This window comes from Panthera tigris, chromosome B3 (assembly GCF_018350195.1).
Source record: "Panthera tigris isolate Pti1 chromosome B3, P.tigris_Pti1_mat1.1, whole genome shotgun sequence".
Lineage (NCBI taxonomy): Eukaryota > Metazoa > Chordata > Mammalia > Carnivora > Felidae > Panthera > Panthera tigris.
The window spans coordinates 1,640,244-1,647,291 of NC_056665.1; the positions used below are offsets into that span (position 1 = coordinate 1,640,244).

The following is a 7,048-nucleotide window of genomic DNA, read 5'->3' on the forward strand; positions in this document are numbered from 1 at the left end:
ATATCTGAAGAGTCGCCTCACCAAAGAAGATCTACCGACGATAAGTAAGCAAATGAAGAGGCGCTCAATGTCCTAAGTCACTGGGGAAATGCACATTGACAGTGAGATACCACCGCGTGCCTACGTACGCAGAGACCAGCCCAAATCAGAACACCGCAAATGCTACGGACGGTGTGCAGCAACAGAAACTCTCATTCGTTTCTGCTGGCGATGCAACACGGCACTGACACGTTGAAAGACAGTTTGACAGGGGCACCTGGCTGGCTGGCTCAGTGAATGGAGCATGTGACCCTTGATCTCTCGGGGTTGTGGGTTCGAGCCCCACGCTGAGTGTTGCTAAAAGTAAAATCTTAACAACAACAAAAAAAAAGACAGTTGGACAGTTTCTTAAAAGACAGTTTGGGGGTTTCTAAAGAGAGTCTTAACCCTACAAGCCAGCGATTGCACTCCTAGGTTTTTGTCCACATGACTTAAAAAGTGTGTTCACACGAAACCCGTACACGAATGTTTCAGTAGCTTTATTCATAACTGCCCCAAATTGGAAGCAACCCAGATGTCTTTCAGTAGGTGAATGGATCGACACCGTGGGACGACATTCAGTGGTTACAAGAAGTGAGCTACGAAGGCACAGAGACACAGAGGTACCTTCACTGTAAATTGGGAAGTTGGAAGAAGCCGGTCTAAAAAGACGGCAACCGTATGACCTTCTGGAAAAGACAGAATTACAGCGACAGTACACAGAGTGGTGGTTGTGGGTGCGGGTGGAGCACGGGAGGGTGAATCGTGGCAGCACTGATGTGTAGGGCGGTGAACCTCCTCCGTCTGGATGATACCGTAACGGTGGATCAATGACACGGATTTGTCCACACTCACAACCGCACAACACAGAGTGTGGAACCATGACGTAGATCACGGGCTTCGCTTGACGATGATGGGTCAATACTGTTTCAGCGGCTATAACAAATGCAGACGAGTTGGTCGCTCGCTGATCACGCTTCAGATGCTCCGGTGGCTCCGATGGGATAGCACACATCTAGAACACCTCCATCGCTGCGGGACATACCGTTAGACATGGATGGTCTGGCCTAGTGATGGCGTCCCGGGCTGCTCTGGGCTCCTCGGTGCACAAGCAGGAGGAGAGCCCCGGGGAGGCCCGCGCCCCTCAAAAGAGAGCCCAGCCACGGTGCACGTGAGGCTTTGGGACTCCCCTGGCCTGTCGGGCACAGAGGGATGCGGGAGGGGACCCGAGGCCAGGGAGGCAGGTGGCAGAGTGGCAGGAGAGCTCCCGATCCCGAAACCCGAGGGGAGAGAAAGTGGCCTGACCTTGAGGCTTTGGTCCTGGGGACTCGGAGAAGAGGGGCGGGGATGTTTGCGAGCAGCCCTGTGGACCGAGGGGAGCCGGGCTCGGGGAGAGCTCCGTGTGCCGCAGCGTCTCAGCAGGTCAGCGGGCAGTGCTGGCCCCTCTGCCCACCCTGCCGCCGGTGTCTGTGGGGCTTCCGTCCGGCTTCAGTCCCCAGGGGGCTGCGAGGCACCGTGCCATCACAACAGGGATCCGGTAGAACCTGAGACCCTGCGGTGGCCTGAAGACAGACGGAGACAGAGGAGGGCAGGAAGGAGACTCTTGGGGCGGCACAACCCCCCCCCCCACCCCACCCAGCGCCGGCTGGGCTGGGTCACCTGGCTCTGCGCCCGCCCGCCGGGGACCCGAGAGAAGAGGGGGCTGTGATAACGGCTACGCTCTTGGATAGAGCAAGGGCCTCCTCTCCTGAAGGCTCGGGTCCAAAGTTTCTCACCCACCTTGTAGGGAGGACACCTTGCGCTTGGCGCGTGCCTCTACGTTCTGTCCTCAGAAGAGCGTATGTCCTATGCCAACCCGAGTGACATTGTCCCCTCAAAGGAGCTCCCCATCCAAGGCACCTTGGGAACCTGACTCCAGCAATTCAAGGGGCAGTGACATTTGCAGCGTGGGTGGAAGGACCCGGATGGGACTCCTGCGTGCTGCGGGGACGCCCCCCCCACCCGGTGTCATCCCGGTGGGGGCAGCGTCCGCCTCCTGCCCATCGGGCAGCCGGCAGCCGCACCAGATTCAAGCCCCTTCCCGCTGCTCTCGCAAACCACATGGGGGAGAGGTCTCCTGTGTGCGGAGGCCGGCGGGGTGGCCTCGCCTCCGAGGGAGGCCCCGAGTTTGGCGCCACAGAGGCTCACGCGGGCCCTGGCCGCGGAGGGGCTGAAGCTGGCGTCCACACCCTCCGGCCCGGGGTCCCCCTCCGACAGCGGTGCTGGAGAAGGGAAACGGCGTGCCAGCACGGGAACCGCCTCGGCCACTCAGATGGTGGCGAAGGAACCTCTCTGGCCACGCGGAGAAGCGCTCCGGGGCAACATACAGGGAAAGAGGGAAGACTTGGCTTCTGTTTGAAGCTCACAAAGATGGAAAAGGGATGGACGTGCACATGGCAGGAGCAAACCGCAAGGGCGTGTGAGGACTGGGGCGGCGGTCCCTCCTCCCGATTCTTGTCTGTGGTCCTCGGAACGTCCGTCCGTGCTCATCAGCACGCCCTCCTCCTCGAGAGGGAGAGAGGAAAGAAAATACAGGGAATCTGCAAGTTACTTCGAATGGTTTCTTCCGAACGGAGAGCGGCCTTGGCCTCTGGAGGCGCGAGACAGAATTAGTGGGTTGGCGAGTCTATTTTAAAACAGGAAACCTTCACCCCCCTCACGGCTCTCATGCCTTCGCCCCTTCCCACACACACCTCTGCCCCACGCCCTTCCCCCAAAGGTCTGGGGTTTTCTCTTCTCATGGCTCTACTGTGTAGGCCTCCGTCAGCCCGTGTGTGCGCGCGTGCGCGTGTGTGTGTGTGTGCGCGTGGTGTCTGGAGAGAAGGTGCTGAGCTGCCAGGGCCCCCCCAGGCCCGGCAGGTGTGGGGCTCGTCGGGTATCGAATCGCCTTCCGCGGACGCTTTACAGTAAGCAGTGACTTCCGTGTTACGGAGCACCGATTCTGAGCCCGCCGTCGGGCTGGGTGTGGACGGGGCCGTGCACAGCACGACAGTCCGGTCCTGCGGACAGAGCGCAGGGCCAGCCCAGGCACGCGGCGCCCTGCCCTGCAGCCCCAGCACCCCGGAACCGGCCAGGGCCCAGAACCCAGCTGGAACTGTCCCCTCCTTTCCCCTCCCTGGAACCTACCTGGGGGTGACAGCCAGGAGGCCGGGCAAGGCCGAGCCCCTGACACCTCGGGGCCTCGTCTGCTTCGGACCCTCCTGTCCCGGGATCCCCTCCCTCCGAGAGCAGGACAGCCTCCCTGGCTCTGTGCTCACTGCGCCATTCTCCAGGGAGCCCCGAGGACGCCTTGTGACATCACCCCCGCTGCTGACTCACAGCCCCTCTCAGCTGTGTCCCTTGAGTGGTTACAGCAGACACTGCCTGAATCCGCCCTAACACACTCTGCCTTCCGCCTTCCTCTTCTGTTCCCCTCCCTCCCCCTCCCCTCCCTCTTCCTTCTCCTCTTCCTCCCCACTCCCTTCCCCTCCCCCTCCTCTCCCCCTCCTCCTCCTCCCCCACCCGCTCCTCCTCTTTGCTTCCATCAGTCACTCACGGTTTTAATACTCTGTCCTAACTGCACGTTATTTGGTCCACACTTTACCACAGACCTTGTTGAAAAGGCAGAGCTGTCTCAGAGGCGATGACCCGGCAGGGGGGCCGGGAGGATGCGACGCGGGACTGGCTGTGGACAGACACGGGCTTTGAACCATGAAGATCACTGAGGTTGATCCAGGGAGGAGCACAGACCAGAGGAGAAGCTGGCCGAGACCCTGCAGGCAGAGGGGTCATGACTTATTTACAGGCCTTTCTGCTTGTTTGTCATTATTATTCATTAAAAAATGTTTTGCAGGGACACTTAGGTGGCTCATTCGGTTAGGCATCTATGCTTGGTTTCGGCTCAGGTCATGATCTCAGGGCTCGTGAGTTCTAGCCCCATGTTGGGTTCTATGCTGACAGCACGGAGCCTGTTTGGGATTCTCTCTTGTTCTCTCTTTCTTTCTGCCTCTCTCTGTGTCTCTCTCAAAATAAAAATAAAAACTTTAAAAAATGTTTTTGAAAGAAAAGGGCTATTTTTACAAACCTTGGGATGAATCTACAACTTTTTTTTAACGTTTATCTATTATCAAGAGACAGAGATAGAGCATGAGCATGGGAGGGGTAGAGAGAGAGAGGGAGACACAGAATCTGAGGCAGGCTCCAGGCTCCGAGCTGTCGGCACAGAGCCCGATGCGGGGCTCGAAGCCACGAACCGCGAGATCATGGCCTGAGCCGAAGTCAGATGCCCAACCGACTGAGCCACCCAGGTGCCCCAGCCTTTTTTTTTTTTTAAAGTAGGCTCCACGTGGCACCCAATACAGAGCTTGAACTCACAACCCTCAGATCAAGACCTGAGCTGAGATCAAGAGTCAGACGCTTAACCGACTGAGCCACCCGGGGGCCCCTGGTTCTGCTGCCTTTCAATGTTCTCCACGAGTAATTCCTAGGATTTTGGCCTAAATTTGTTTTCAAGTGTATTTTCAGCCAGCTGTACCTGTGTAGCCATTAATTCGTTAACATTTCCCCCCAATAATGGACACACAACATTGGGTCCCTTCAAGGTGTGCAATGTGGTGACTGATACGGTAGTAAGTTGCAAAATGATTACCACCATAGCGTTTAGCTACCCCATCCATCCGGCCACATCGCTACCGTGTTCTTTATGGTGAGGACGCCTGAGGTCTATCCTAGCAACAGTCAAGTGGATGAGAGCAGTATTATTAGCTGTAACCACCATGCTGTACCTTAGACCTTCAAACTTGTCAATTTTCTGAAATGAATTTTTTTTTTAAATTTTTTTTTTCAACGTCTTTATTTTTGGGACAGAGAGAGACAGAGCATGAACGGGGGAGGGTCAGAGAGAGAGGGAGACACAGAATCGGAAACAGGCTCCAGGCTCCGAGCCATCAGCCCAGAGCCTGACGCGGGGCTCGAACTCACGGACCGCGAGATTGTGACCTGGCTGAAGTCGGACGCTTAACCGACTGCGCCACCCAGGCGCCCCTCTGAAATGAATTTTTAATTGTAGCTGACATACCGCACTAGTTTCGGACGCACAACATAGTGACTCAACACCGCATATAAATACATTGTGAAGTGCTCACCAAGGTAAGTGGCATCGCCTTCTGTCACCGTATGAAGTTACTCCAATATTATTGGCTATGTTCCGCGCGGTGTACTTTCTCATCCCGGTGACTTCTTCACTGTGTAACTGGAAGTTTTTACCTCTTCGTCCCCTCTCTATGTGATCTCATCTCCCATCTCACCCCCCTCTCGGGCCAGGGGTTTGTGCTCTGTGTTTATGAGTCTGCTTCTGTTTGGTTTGTTAGACTTTTTAGATGCCACGCACGTGAAATCATACAGCGTTTGTCTGTCTCTGTCTGACTCACTTCGCTTAGCGTAATGCCCTCTAGGTCCCTCCGTGTGCTCGTAAAGGGCAGGATCTCGTTCTTTTGTATGGCTGATATTGCACATTGTGTGTGTGTGGGTGTGTGTGCGCACCACGTCTTTATCCATTCATCTGTGGATGGACACTTGGATCGGTTCTGCATCTTGGCTGTTGTAAATAATGCCGTAAACATAGGGGTGCGTGTGCCTTTTTCGTATTAATTCATTAGCTTTCCACTCTAATGTAAGAATTCCAAAGCAAATCAACCCAAAGTCTGTGTCTCCGGTATTGGTTTCTGTATTGATAAGTGTTGCACAGCCTATACTTTCATAAGTTTAACTTTTTTTAAAGTTCATTTATTTTTGAGAGAGCGTGCACAGGTGCTCGTGCACAAGTGGGGGAGGGGCAGAGAGAGGGAGACCCAGAATTCGAAGCAGGTTCCGGGGCCCCCCCCCCAATCATGTCCTGAGCTGAACTCAGTCCCTCAACCCACTGAGCCACAGGTTTCTAAGAAATTTGCATCTATATTATAAACTTATTTTTAATCAGTGATGACCGCTTTTATAGTTGTGTTCCCTCCTTTTTTGTTTGTCTCCTTTATAAAGGGAAGCAGAACTCAGAAACCCAGGAATGCTGACGTTCCGGCTGGGTGGGAAAATACCGGGTTGATCACCACGTGTGTGCCAGGCATCCCCTGACTGCCATGGAAATGTCGGAAGAGGCATGATCCTTACCCCTGTTTTGCAGATGAGCCAACTGAGGCCAGAGCTGAACCTGCTGCAGGCTGAACAGAGCCAGAGGCGGGCCTCAAGTCTCCCTGCACTCAGCTGTGCGCTGCCCCCTGCACTGGAGGGGTCCCGGTGCACCCCCACTCCGTCCCCCTCTCTGCGCGCTCTCTCCAGCGCGTGCGCGCGGGGGTCCCTGTGCGCCGGGCACGAGCGCGCACGGGCCCTCACCCCGCAGAGCCCTGCACCGGCAGGGGCGGCGGGCGTCCACGCGGCCGTGGCAGACGAGTCTGAGTAACTTGCCCGAGGTCAGACGGCTGGTCACGGCGTCTGAAAGTCGGAACGTGAAGTGTGCAGGTGAGCTGCGCTCTTAGACGTAGTTCTCGTCGTTGTGAGTCTTGGGGAGGCGCGCCTGACCCTGTGGCCCACAGGGTGGACGTGTCACCGCCGACGGGTCACGGGGCTCTGGCCGGACTCCCCGAGCCCGCGGGCCCTCCGGGGGGGTCCGGGGGGGGGACGTAGGGCTGGGGTCTCCAGGCAGGGACCCAAGTCTCCGGGGCGGGGCTCTGCGGAGGGGCGGGGCTGGGGAGGGCGGGAGCCGGGGCAGGGGCGGAGGGGCGGAAGAGCGCGCTGCGGGTCCCCGCGGCTTCTCCCTGACCTCTCGGGCTGGGGGCAGGGGGCAGGGGGCGGAGCCTGGGTGGGGGTAGGGCTGAGGGCGGAGCCAGGAGCGGGGCCGGGGGTGGAGCAACGGGGGCGGAACTGGGGGGTGGTGTGGGGGTGGGGCCGCGGAGCTGAGCCTCAGACGGTGCGGGAGGGGGCGGAGCCTCGGAGGCGGAGGCGGGGTGGAACGATGGGGGCG

General features: G+C 57.5%; 1 long non-coding RNA gene across 1 annotated transcript; it reads right to left on the bottom strand.

Moving 5' to 3' along the window:
• Window positions 1-503: 503 nt before the first annotated feature.
• On the bottom strand, window positions 504-1,677 carry LOC102971179. The gene is made up of 2 exons (XR_444427.3): window positions 1,324-1,677; window positions 504-1,050 (listed from the first exon to the last, which is right to left on the bottom strand). It is a non-coding gene; the product is annotated as an uncharacterized LOC102971179 (long non-coding RNA).
• Between the last annotated feature and the right edge of the window lie 5,371 nt (window positions 1,678-7,048).